The following is a 14,077-nucleotide window of genomic DNA, read 5'->3' as shown; positions in this document are numbered from 1 at the left end:
TGCAGTTCCTATACATATATGCTATTAGCCTCCCCATTATTTTGACAAAATCTTGGCCAATATAATTCAATTTGAAAATAAGTTTGAACAAGGGACTCAGAAATTATACATCAAAGACTGAAAAAAAACAAGTGCAGACAATACACAGTACAGTAAATTGAGTTCAAATATTAACAAGCAAGTCTACTGAAGTGGTAAATATTCAACAGGTAAGATAGCAAGAACTGCAGAGGTTGGGAGTCAGAGATAACAAAGCGTGGAACTGGAGGAACACAGCAGGCCAGGCAGAGGAGGAACAGGACAGTTGACATTTCGGCTCGGGATTCCAAAGAAGGGTCCTGACTTGAAATGTCAGCTTTCCTGTTCCTCTGATGCTGCCTGGCTTGCTGTGTTCCTCCAGCTCTACACTTTGTAATTTCAATATTCAATAGGTATTTGGCACAGTATAAAGCCTTTGTTTGTGTAGTTAATCAAGAAATCACGAGGCAGTATGCCTCACATAAATGCAGCGGAGTGGAAATCCAGCACATGGGGAAATAGGCATTAAAAGGCGACAAATATGGGAAAGCAACATGAACCAAAGAGAAGGGATTCGAAAGCCAACAGAAAAAAAACTATAACAATGAAAAAGACAGTGGCAAAGGTTAATGTGGGTAAGATAAAGTCAACTCATCCAGGCTTGCTTGACAACATCATCTAAATTTAATGATCTATAACAGCTAGAAGGGCATAGGCAACTGATATATGGAAGCAGCACCACCTACAGATACCTAAGTGACATTGCATCACCATTCCTTCATGATCAAAAGATCAAAATCATTGAACTCCCCACATAACAAACATGCGCCTGTCCCTACCCTCCAAGAATTGGTGGTTCAAGAACGCAGCTCACTATCACATTTGCCAGGCCTAGCCAGCAACACCCACTTCTTATAAATGAATTTAAAGGTAATGGCAAGGACCATAATTAAAAGATAAGAAAATGGTAGGCTTGTCAAATGCATGAATTGTAACTGCCTTTACAATCAAACATGCCAGATAGCATTCACTCAGATTCACTTTAACATGTCTCTGTTTAGTTCAGAAAACAAATCAGAGCTTCCTTGATAGTGGAAGGCTAAGGAGGTCAGGAGAAGTAAAAGTACATGGACCCATGGGAGAGCTACTCAATCAAATTCCTGAAGACCATTACCTCAACGCTCTTCCTTTAGTCCTGTAATTCCCCATTTAACATATTTATCCAATCACTTTAAAAATGATTGAGTATGCTTCCACTGCCAGGTATATCACAGATCACAACATTTCAAACACATTAGAAAAAAATGTATGTTACTTCTGGTTCTTTCATCACAGTTATCTGTTATATCACAGATAGAAGGCTGGGAAACAGAAGTAATTCTTTGCTGCAAGTATTCTTCATTCCTCTATCAAATCTTTAAGATTTTCAATATTATATTTTCTTTGCTCCTAAGGAGAAAAAGTTCATATATTCTCCATTTTCTCATCCCAGTAAATCTATTCTGTCCTCTTTTGAAGGTCTAGGGCATCTTTCCCGAGGAGTGGTAGAAAGAATTGGGCACAGTGCCTCCAACTGAGGCTTAACCAGGATTTGTTTGCTTTTGTACTCAGTCTATGTTAATTGAAGTCAAGGATTGCACAAATCCTTCTAATTTGGGCTGTCATCTTCAATGATTATGTACGTCCATGCACAGGTGTTAATTGGTCGCTAATGACAACCGTACTGAGTATTGCAGTTAGAAGGTTAGAATTGTGCTTAGTAAATCCCCATTGATTTTTTTTCATTGTATGTAAAAATATTAGTCATTTCCATACCTAACCATTCACTGCTCTGCACCAGCCACTGCGACTTTAACTTGCGTTTTACTAACGAGGCTATTAAGCAGAACTTTGAGGATACCCACTTTGAGAAAAATTTGCAAACATGTTAACCCTCATCAACTTCATCCCACAAGTCGCATAAATACGATCTGATTTAACAAAATAAAAGAAAAATACTGCAGATGCCGGAAAACTTCAACAAGAACAAAACGCTGGATAAACTCAATGTGTCTGCTATCATCTGTGGAGAGACAAACAAAGCTAATGTTGAGTCCAATGGTTCTTCTTTGGAATGGTGAACTCTGAAAAAAAAAGTCATTAGAGTTAAAGCAAAAACTCTTTACAGATGCTGTCGGACCTGCTGATTTACTTCAGCATTTTGTTTTTGTTTCAGATTTCCAGCATCTGCAATGCTTCATTATTATACTCAATTTTGATTGTACCCAATTTCATTACTACATTCTTTATTGTAACTATTTATTTATTTCACTAGAGCACAGTATGTTACTAATATACTAATTTAGTACATTTGCCTCCACAAGTGTTTCACGTTTTCAGTGCCGGTTACAGGTAAGTATCCAAAAGGAATACTGGCCTGTCAATGGAGATGAAGTACAATAAAAATTATGTGATGCTGCACAATCTGCAATGGTGGGATTCAAACCCAGGCTCACAAAACATAAGCCTGAAGTACTGCATTACTAGTCCAGTGGCATTACAACTACACTACCAACTTCCAACAATACCTGGCTTCATGCATCAGAAAATATAGCCTTGGACGGATACAGCACAATGAAATTGAGTATGATGCTGTCATTCCTTGACCTTAGAAAGTTGAGATCTTTAAAATGATGAGTAAGAGTGGACTCAAATCCAGACTTCCATAACGTTCTACAGACCCAGCATCCAATACCCCAGCAGCAGATAGTGGAATTTGAATCCAATTAACATTAAAATCAGGAATTAAAAGAGGCCAGCATTGGCTATGCCAATTATTGTAAAAACCCAACTGGTTCACTAATATCCTTCAGGGAAGGAAACTGCTGTCCTTACCTGAAGTGGCCTAAGCTTGACTCCAGCCCCATAGCAATGTTTTTGACTCTTAACAGACCTCTGAAATGGCTGAGTAGGCAATAAAGTTGTATCAAACAAAATAGAAAAAAAAATTAAATTAGATGGACCGCCTGGCATTGAACCAGCCACCAAAATGACAACTGAAAATACAGCCCTATCGACCCTGAAAGTGCTCCTTATTAACACTTAAAAGGCTAGTGCCAAAATTGGGAAAGCTTTTGCATAGACTAGTCAACCAATAGCCTTACAGTTACGTTCACAGAATCACACCTTATAACATATAAGATAACAACCACACTATCATCACTACTACCCCTAACAGTAGGGCAGATCCATCCTAGGTGGCAGTACTGTGGTATATATTCAAAAGGGAGCTGCTTGGGAATCCTCGACATTGACTCCAGATGCCATGAAGTGTCATGGCATCACAAGTAACATGGACAAGGAAATGTCCAGCTTTTTAGCCACTTGACTTGTGGATATGAGAAGGAGTTATCTGATGGAGCAATGCTCCACCATATTGATTACAACTTGGAGGGCGCACTCAAGGTGGCAAGGACACAGAGAATACTCCAAGTAGGGGATTTCACCATCCAGCACCAACTCTGCTGGCTGAATCCTAAAGGTCATTTCTGCCAGACTTGATATGCTGGTAGTGAGGGACGTCAATGAGAAGGAAAAGTATAAAAACTTCATTCTCAGCAATCTATCTCCAGCAGACACACCATGAAAGTCTTGCTAAGAGTGACCATCGCACAGTCTTTATGGAGATGGAGATGAAGTCCAGCCTTCACACTGAGAATACTATTCATTTTGTTAACTAACATTATCACAGTGCTAAATAGGATAGACTTCAAACAGATGTTGCAACTAAGACTGGGCATCCACAGAGGTGCTGCGGGCCATCATTAGCAGAACTGTACTTAAGTGAAATCTGTAACTGCACTGCATGACATGTTGACCATTCTAACATTAACACTGAGCCAGATTCAATGAACAGTGTAAGACAACATGCCAGGAGCAGCTTCAGGCTTGCCTAAAAATGAGGTGTCGACCTGGTAATGTGGTAAAAAAGAACTACTTGAATGCAAAACTGCACAAGTAGAAGTGAAAGGCAGGGCTAGGTGATTTCACAACTGATCAAAGCTCAGCAGTTCTGCTGTCATAAATAGTCGTGGACAATTAAAACATCTAATTTCAGGAAGCAACTCCACAAATATTCCCATCACAACGAGGGGGGACCCAGAACGATTATGCAAAAGAGAAGGTTGAAGCAACGGCAACAGTTTTCAACCAGAAGTGCCAAGATATGATCCATTTCAGCTGCCTCCAAGGTCTCCAGCATCACAAATGCCAACCTTCAGTCAATTCGATTCAATCTACATGATATCAAGAATCGGATGAAAGCACTGAATACCGTGAAGACTACAGATGCTGACTACATTTCAGCAACAATCCTGATGACTTGTACTCTATGCAAGGTGCTCCTCTGGGGAGGGTGCTAAACCCAACCATTTTCAGTTTCATCAATAACCTTCGTTCTGTCATAAATTCAGAAGTGGGGATGGCTGCTGATGATTGGACAATGTTCAGCGCCAATTACAACTCCTCAGGTGCTGAAGCAGTACAACACGATCTGGACAATATAAAGGTTTGGGTTGAAAAGTGGCAGATAATATTAACGCCCTACAAGTGCCAGACAATGCCCAGCTCCAACAAGATAATCTAACCGTCATCCCTCAAACATTCAATGGCATTACCATCACTGAATCCTGAACTATTAGGGTCCTGGAGTTACCACTGACCAGAAACTGAAGAGGGCTAGCCATATAAATACTGCATCAATAAGAGCTAGTCACAAGCTAGGAATCCCGTGAGTCATTCAACTCCTAACTCCCAAAAGCCTGCCTATCATCTGCAAAACACAAGTCAGAAGTGTGTTGAAATACTCCCAACTTGTCTATTTGAAGGTGAACTCATCAATTCTAGATAAGCTTGACAACATTCCAGATTAAGTGGACCACTCAATTGGCACCACATTCATTAACATCCATTCTCTTCACCACCAACACTTAGTAACCCCAGTATGTATCACCTACAAAAAACACTACAGAAATTCACCAGGCCCTTCTGACAGTACCTTCCAAACCTGTGATCATCACCATCTACTAAGACAAGGACAGAAAATACATGGGAATGCCATCTGCAAGTTGTCCTCCAAACCACCCACTATACTGGCTTGGAAATATATCATTGATAGCACCGTACATGACTGGGTCAAAGTTCTGGAATCTTCTCCCCGATGGCATTGTGGTTTTACCTATGCAAAATGGATCACAGTGGCTCAAGAAGGCAGCTCATCACCACATTCTTAAGGGCAACAAGCAATTGTCAAGAAATGCCGGCTCAGTCAGGCTCACCCATACTTCAGAAGTGAATAAACAGAAAGTACCATTTGCTGGGGGGTAGAGAATGCAGATAAGGTACAATCTTAAAACTGTAGCAGGCTGTTTTGGAATGAAAAATAATCAGGAAATAGTTTTTCTACACAGCACACAATGGAAATCGAGGCATTGATGACAATTTGCAATTATATGGTAGATCTGACACAATAAAACCTTCTAAAGCTCTTCACTGGTGCTATCAGTCAAAAATCTGGCACCAAGCGATATGGAGACATTAGAAGAGATATGGTCAAAGAGGCAAGTTTAAGAAGTGCCTTAAAAGGAAAGGAGAACTAAAAAAGTTAAAAGGATAGAAATGTCTGACGATTGTAGGTGGTAATTTACATAAAATAAAGGAAGTACAAAGCCACGGAAGGATTAAAAACAACAAATGTTTGAAGTGAAGGCACTGGCAGATTAGGAGCTAGAACAAGTCAGCAAAAATAGCTGAAAGGATGAAGTGGACTTGGTGCTGATCAGGATATGGACAGCAACAAATGCAATGAGTTCAAGTCGATGGAGGCACAAAGCAAATGGCCAGCCAGAGCTGCACCGGAAATCTAGGATCAAATTATTTTGCTCTTCCCACTGTTTAATTGGAAGGAATTTCTGTTCATAAAAAGAAAAACTGATACCAAACATATAACCCCAAATCAGAAACAATGGAGGATCAAAAGGGATTTGCTCAGTCCATAGGAGTTGTGAAGGCATGTTGTACAGGGCATTGGTGAGGCCTCTTCTGGAATACTGTGTCCAGTTCTGGTTGCCCAGTTACAGGAAGGATATAGTCAAGCTGGAGAGGATTCAGAAGAGATTTATCAGATTGCTGCCAAGAATGGAAGATCTGAGTTACAAAAAACAAAGGCTGGGACTTCTTTTTTCACTAAAGCATAGGAGGTTGAGGCTGCCTAGCAGAAGTGTACAAAATAACAAGAGGTATTGTTAGTGTAAATGGGGTAGTTGCCTTTTCCCATGGATGGGGGGAGTTCAAGACTCGGAGGCACATTTTTAAGGTGTGAGGAGAGACTAAAAGACAAAGATACAATTTTTTTAATACACAGACGGTGGTTTGCACATGGAATGAACTTCCTGGGGAAGTGGAGGATGCGTGCACAATTACAAAGTTTAACAGACATTTGGATAGATACATGAAAGAAAGGTTTGGAGGAATATAGGCCAGGACCAGGCACGTGGTAATAGTTTAGATTGGGATTACATTCAGCATGGACTGGTTGGACAGTTTCCATGCTGTATGTCTCTATGACTCTAAGGAGATAGTCATAAGGCACTGCTGGGTATCATCAAAATACACAGAGAAGGAGTAAAAATACAAAGTTGCTGGAAGAGCTCAGCAGGTCTGGCAGCATCTGTGAAGAAGAAAACTGAGCTAACATTTCAGGTCCAGTGACTCTTCCTCAGAACTTCTGAGAAGGGTCACCAGACCCGATACGTTAACTTTGTTTTCTCCTTCACAGATGCTGCCATACCTGCTGAGCTTTTCCAGCAACTTTGTTTTTGTTCCTGATTTACAACATTCGCAGTTCTTTTGGTTTTTACACATGGAAGAGTGTTGGCACTGACTGATCACACAATAATAGTGGATGTTCAGTCAATTAGAACCTTCAAGCCTGGAACCGACCAATTTTTGCTGGGAAAGAGCATTAAGAGAAATGGAACAAATGATAAGTGGATTTGAGATACAGATCAGCTATGTTGTAACTGGATGAGAAAATAGGTTGAATGGCCTATTCTTATTTCAATTTCAGTGTTGAAAGTTGATAAAATATCATTCTAAGGCTTTACTTGTGTCAATTTAAGTCAGAAATTTAGTTACTTCAGTGCAATAAACGAAGTGCAATGTTTAATTTTATTCTTAGCCAAAGAAACTTCACCCATAAAGTCGCTCAACTTCAAAGTGCAAAGCAAATTCTCCAGTTCCACCATGATGCATTTCATATTAAAATTGTGGATAAAATAAGCACCTGCAACAGATCAAATAGATTTATCATATTTACTTCTGAAATATCTTACAAACGATATTCTCAGGCTCTCTATAATGCAATTCCTTTATACCAGGGATTTAAAAACAGAAAAAGTTAGAAGCAACAAGTTTTCTTTTTGCCAGAACATGCTTCTGTAGTGAGTATATCTACTCATTTCAATTAAGTTTGTGAGCCTTTATGATTAGAATGTGATGGCATAGCCACAAAAATATTTTTGAAAAAAAATCACTAACAGGGCACAAGAAAACATACTGCCCAAAAGATTGCAGCAATATATTCATACATGCAATCATGCATCTTCAAAAAAAAATACAGCATTTCCTGTTAAAAACATCTATGCTTTCAAAGTTTTTAAAAAATGATTTCTAATTTCAATGTATTCTGCATAAACATGCATTGTGACAATGTCTTAGGCCCAATCCATACTACTCAATGCTAAAGCCTATGAATGAATAAAATTTTATTACCAGTATCGCTTCAGAACTGGTTTTCTATAAGCTACTTTTCTGAAGTGTATTTATCATACATTCCACTTTGAGCAGTCACCTCCTAACCAGCTTCAAACTTTCCCTAATGCTTTAAACTTTTCATTAATACACATAGTTGAATAGCAAGTAAATACAATACTCTCACAAACAATTTCAATAAATGGAACTGCTCAAAAGACATAAACACCAAGCCAGTACTCATTGCTCTCCTACTTCTTATTTAACTCCAGCATTGAGACTTTTTTTCTTGGTACACTGGGCTGATTTGTTTCCATGCATCTAACAGGAATAACTTGAAAATTACAAAAAGAAACAAATAATAACTTAAGCAAAACTTCAAGTTCTGTAATGAAGCATTTTCTTCTCTTCAGATTACATACATGGACTCATTTTCTCAATACGCACCCCTTCAGCTGCAGATGCACAACCTTAATTTCAGGAAGGCAATAATGAGAACAGGTAATTTTCCAATGCTCTACATGAAGAATCAAAGCAAAAACATTGGCTCTTTGTAGTTTTTTTTGTTTTTTTTTCATTGCTTTTAGAGGCAAAGACCTTTGGGACAATGGTTCTTCACTTGAATCCTAATTATGATTTGCTGAAAAACTGTTTCACAAGCAGAGAAATGACACTGTGCCCTATTACTAGCAGGACCCTAAGTAACAAACTGAATTCCAAGCTGAGCACAGGGTCTTACACGCCACTTGCAACGAATCAAAAGGCCTCCTGCAGTTTGATTACCCAGTCAGAATTTATGAAACAACTTTTACAACAAGTTAACATGAATTCAACAAGGTACCGTAAAAATACTCAAGTTTCAGATAAACATGCACAAAACCTCAGTCATGTCCAGACCAAAAAGAAATCTAGTGGCCTTCCTCACAATAGTGTATGATTAACAATAACATAACCTTGATAGGTACAGGCTGGACATTTGGCAGCAAATCTCAAGCAAAGTTATAGAAAATAAAAATCAGCAGCATTTCCACGTCGGTCTTTTCTTCAAACCTGCAAACAAAAAGAACACATGTCGATTGTCCGCTTCACCAGCAGAAATAATACAAGGCGGTATTTAAAACCTTCTCTCTCCGAATGTTTGCTTTGACTACTGCGTGAATAGTTAAATGGATAAATAAGTCCCTTAAAAACTTCAACTCCCAGCATACCATATTTGAGATCACTGCCAAGAAAAAAAAATGACGACGTTAGCAGAAACCCTGGCGGTTTACATGCTAAGTTCACGACTCAGGACTTCAATGACTGGAAAAATACAACAAAGCACAGCCAGTTGTGAAAAGGCGAGATTAGTACTTCCTCCAGAAGAGATCAAAGGGAGAGTAGTTAACGCTGGCAGACTTTGGGAGAGTTCAGAGTGAAGCAGTTGGTCTGTGTGGGCAGACAGACCGTGATCATAGGGCTCAGTTGCTCATATATCTGTAGCATCGTGCAGCAAATAAAAACAAAAGGAGCCAGTCTGTCTGCTCCTCACAGTCTCCAAAAACCGGGCCTGCAAAATCCCGTTTCCCCGTCACCCCGTCCCCCGTCACAGGCGTCAGGCCTCCTGCAAAGACTGCGGGCCGGGAGGACGTCCGGGAACCTAGTTGTGATAGGGATTGAGGGATAAGAACACTCCCCTCAAACCGGAGAGAGTCAGAAACTCCAGGTCACCCGGCAAGGGACAAGCGGGCTGACAGCAGCACCGCCCTCCTCACACATATCTTTACAAATGAGGCCGCCTCCCCCGCCCCCGACACACACCGTTTGGTGAAAGCTGGACGGGGACGATGAGGCCGCAAGGCTAGAGCCCCTTCTCGGCCTATCTCCGTCTCACCAACGTTCTTCCTCAAGTCCGACGGCAAAACAGCTGAGGATGTAAACAGTGTGTCACGTGACCGTAGGCCCGGCCCCGCCCCCAATACAACCCCCAAAGCGGCCGCTTCGCGGAGGCGCAGTGCTCACTGTCACTGTACACTGCTAATCTCTGTAGAGAGACACAGTGCTTAACTGTTAATCACAGTACGGTCACTGCACGGAAATAACACTGATCATTTCATTTCCACTGCATAAACACAGTGCTTCTTGCTGATCGCTGCACTGCTGCTGCACAGGAGTAGAACAAGAGTTCTCATTGTTGATCACAGAACGCCCACTGGAAAGAAACTCACTGGCTGCCAATCACAACACGGAGGCACATTGCACGTTGCTGATAAACGCAGTGCCATTGCACAGAGACAGAATGCATGCTATGTAACACAAAATCGGGGGTTGTAAATTTCTGCCCTTATCCATTTTTAATTACCTCGGGAGGATACAAAGAACAACGAAAATTCCCACACAGGCGCAGGCCCTTCCGCTCAACAACTTGCACCCACATGCTGCCCTTCACAACTAAAACCCCTACCCTTCCAGGACTGTATCCCTCTTTTCCCATCCTATTTGAGTATTTGTCAAGATGTCCTTTAAAATTCAGTATCGTATCTGCTTCCACTGCCTCCCCTGGCTGCAAGTTCCAGGCACCCAACACCCTTGTGTAAAAAACTTACCTCATACATCACCCTTAAACCTTGCCCCTCATACCTTAAACCTATGGCCCCTAGTAACTGAATCTTCCAACCTGGGAAAAAGCTTCTGACTGTCCAGTCTGTCCATGCTGTTCATAATCTTGTAGGGCTCAACAAGTCGCCCCTCAACCTCCATCATTCCAGTGAGAACAACCCAAGTTTCTCCAACCTCTTCGCATAGCTAATGCCCTCCATACCAGGCAACATCCTGGTAAGTCTTTTCTGTACCTCTCCAAAGTCATGATCCATCTGGTAATGTGGCAACCAGAATTGAACAGAATATTCCAACTGCAGCCTAACTAAGGTTCTATAAAGCTGTAACATTGCCTGCCAATTTTTAGACTCATTGCCCTGGTCGATGAAGGCAAGCATGCCATATGCCTTGTTGACAACCTTCTCCACCCGAGTTGCCACTTTCAGTGACCAGTGTATCTGTACACCCAGATCCCTCTGTCTACCAGTATTCTTAAGGGTTCTGCATTTACTGTATATTTTCCATCTGGATTAGACCTTCCAAAATGCATCACCTCACATTTTTCCAGATTAGGCCTTACAAAATGCATCACCTCATTTTTTTTTACAATGAATGAAGAGCTTTTGCATTGTAAGCACAGAGACATGGTGCTTACTGCTGATTGCTGCACAGAAACATTGTACTTATTGCCCATTGCAGCAATGTCACTGCACAGAGACACATTGCTCACTGCCAATCTCAGCACAGCCACTGCCCAGAGACACGCTGCTCAATACCGATCACAACACTGCCACTGCACAAAGACACATTGCCAACTCATCATCAGTGCCACTGGCCAGAGACACACTGCTCACTGCCGACCACAGCACTACCACTGCACAAAGACACATTGCCAACTTGTCATCAGTGCCATTGCACAGAGGCACACTGCCTACTGTTGATCATAGCCCTGCTACTGCACAGAAACGCATTGCTAACTGCTGATCGCAGCACGGTCTCTGCATAGCGACACACGTTTCAGTGCTGATCACTGCACAGAGACACAGTGCACACTGTTGACCACAGCATTGTTGCTGCACAGAGACACAATGCATGCTATGAAACACAAAGGCAGAAATTTATGAAATTCTGTCCTTACCTAATTTACTACCTCAGGAGGATTAGTAGCACTTTAGAGTGAATGAAGAACTTATGGATTGTAAACGTTATTCATCTATATAAATGATTTGGATGTGAGTAGGGGAAGAATGGTTAGTAAGTTTACAGATGAAACCAAAATTGGTGCTGTAATCCATAGTGAAAAGGTAATCTCACAATACTACAGGACCTTGATCAGATGGGCTGATGGGCAGAGGAGTGGCAGTTGAAGTCTAAGTTAGGAAAATGTGAAGTGTTCCATTTTGGTAAAGCAAATGAGGGCAGGATTTGCACACTTAATGATAGGGTCATGGGGAATGTAGCTGAACAAACAGACCTTGGGCTTCAGGTTCATAGTTCATTGAAGGTGGAGATACAGGTAGACAAAGTAATGAAGAAAGCATTTGTTACACTTGTATTTATTGATCAGTGCATTGTGTATAGGAGTTGGGAGGTCATGTTGTGGGTGTACAGGACATTGTTTAGACCTCTAATGGAATATTATATACAACTCTAGTCTCCCTGCTGTAGGAAAGATGCCGTTAAACTTGAATGGATGCAGGAAAAATTTACAAGGTTGTTACTGGGTTTCGAGGGTTTGAGCTATAGGGAGAACTGCAGAGGCTGAGAGGTGACCTTATTGAGGTTTATAAAATCATGAGGGACATGGATATGGTGAATAGCCAAGGTCTTTTTCCCAGGGTTGGGGAGTCCAAAACTAGAGAGAATATGTTTAAGGTGAGAGGGGAAAGTTAAAAGGAATGAAAGATGGAACATTTTCATGCAGAGGGTGGTGCATGTATGGAATGAGCCGCTAGAGGATGTGGTAGAGGCTGGTGCAATTACAGCATTTAAAAGGTATCTGGATTGCTTGATTAACGGGAAAGGTTTAGATGGATTTGGGCCAAATGCTGGCAAATGGACTAGATCAATTTAGGATATCTGGTTGGCATGGACATTGAAGCAAAGAGTCTGTTTCCCTGCTCTGCAACTCTATGGTTCTAAACACTGCTATAATGTAAGAAAATCTGCAAACATTTTAAGCACAGTAAGTTTTCACAAACTTTGTTGTTAACTGGATGGATAAATATTGGTCAGGGCTTTAGCAAATTCCACTCTCCTTTCAAACTTTCCAAGTGATCATTTGTGTCCACCTGTGAGGGATGAAAGTTCATCATAGAATCATAGAGAGCTTAATATAGCATCCAAAGGTTTGCACCTTTGACAATGCCCCACACCCTCAGGACTGTACTGGAGAGTTAATTTTCCAATACATTAAAATTAGTAAATGATCAAATAAGTGCAGTTATACCCAATCTTCAATAACATAAATCTGAAGTGCACCAAAGCATAGTTTGTAACAATGGATTCTTTAGAAATTATTGAAGCATGTTTGATTGCTGAAAGTGTAAGATATATTTTCTGGTGTAATTTTTTAATAATGGTCAGAGATTTTTGCTTTTTAATGTCCATCACTTAATTTCATATTTGTTCAAAATTATGAAATTCACAACGATTGTACATTTTAACAAGTTTAATTTCTCCTGGAAAAGTTACAAATGTTTTACATTTCAAAATAGAAGTCATGTGATCATTTGGATAAGATAACATCAATAGGCTGGCAGCAACCAGCGAAATAATTGCTTGAGAAATGTTTTCTGGGTATATTACGCACAGGGCTATAAATATCGACTCAAACGTATCCCTAACCAAACAGCCACTATTCCAGCATAAATAGGAGTTGTATGATGGAAAGCTCCATCGTAGCATACTCTAAAGGAATTGCCCTGGAAATTGAAAATTTTGCTGGGAAATCCTCTACGTCTGGAACCTGCTGAAAGTGTCCATTTAAGTGAGAGTACTTGAACGGATCCAAACAAATTAAGTAAATAGTTAATAAAGAAAAGTTACACCATCAAATTCATTGCTTAACTTATCAGCAACAATTTAATCAACTCCAACTACAATTCTCTAAACGCTTTGCACACCTCAGACCTTGACCTGACATTTCTGGGGCCTTAAGCCCTACCCTATTCGGTTCTCTATCCACTCAATTCACCCAATCTCATCCTGCTCCCTCCTTTCCCACCCACCCTCCCTTTCTCTATAAGAATTGCAAAAGAATTGCCAGAATGGAAGTACTTCAGCATTTCTTAAAGAACACCAATTGAAATCTCCTGTCAAAAATGCAGAGTTGTAATCTTTCATAAAAAGAAAGGGGCAAAACGCCAATCAGCATGAGAGATTGCTTCTCTTCGAAAGGCTCAATCCATAATTGCCTTACCTTATAAATTTTTTTTAGTCAGGAAGTTTTCTTTCCCCCTTTCATAATTACATAGTACAACATTTAAAAGTATGTGAAGTGCACTTTGTGCCATTTGTGTGAGGCATTTCAAGTAATTTAGAATTGAGTCATCATCTTCTGCTGTATTTTAACAGTTGCGCTTAGATTTTTCATCACTTCTTGTAACTGGGATTTCCTTTCCATAACATAGCCTCCAGTACATCTAGATTCAAGGAGCCTGGTGGATTGATGGAAGTGTCCCTTCAGTTTACC

General features: G+C 40.5%; 1 protein-coding gene across 3 annotated transcripts in view; it reads right to left on the bottom strand.

Annotated features, from left to right (window-relative positions):
* pcmtd1 (protein-L-isoaspartate (D-aspartate) O-methyltransferase domain containing 1) overlaps positions 1–9,749 on the bottom strand; it is a 73,468-nt gene extending 63,719 nt beyond the window's left edge. For 2 of the 3 annotated variants that reach the window (XM_048529394.2, XM_048529396.2), the window contains exon 1: positions 9,607–9,749. The gene's annotated coding sequence lies outside the window, so the exon portion shown is untranslated. Of the gene's footprint in view, positions 1–9,014; positions 9,470–9,606 lie in introns of those variants that run through there. The other variant, XM_048529395.2, reaches the window with a different exon arrangement.
* Positions 9,750–14,077: the final 4,328 nt, after the last annotated feature.

This window comes from Stegostoma tigrinum, chromosome 5, assembly GCF_030684315.1.
Source record: "Stegostoma tigrinum isolate sSteTig4 chromosome 5, sSteTig4.hap1, whole genome shotgun sequence".
Classification (NCBI taxonomy): Eukaryota; Metazoa; Chordata; class Chondrichthyes; order Orectolobiformes; family Stegostomatidae; genus Stegostoma; species Stegostoma tigrinum.
The sequence above is the reverse complement of the archived record's forward strand: the minus strand, read 5'-3'. Positions and strand labels throughout refer to the sequence as shown.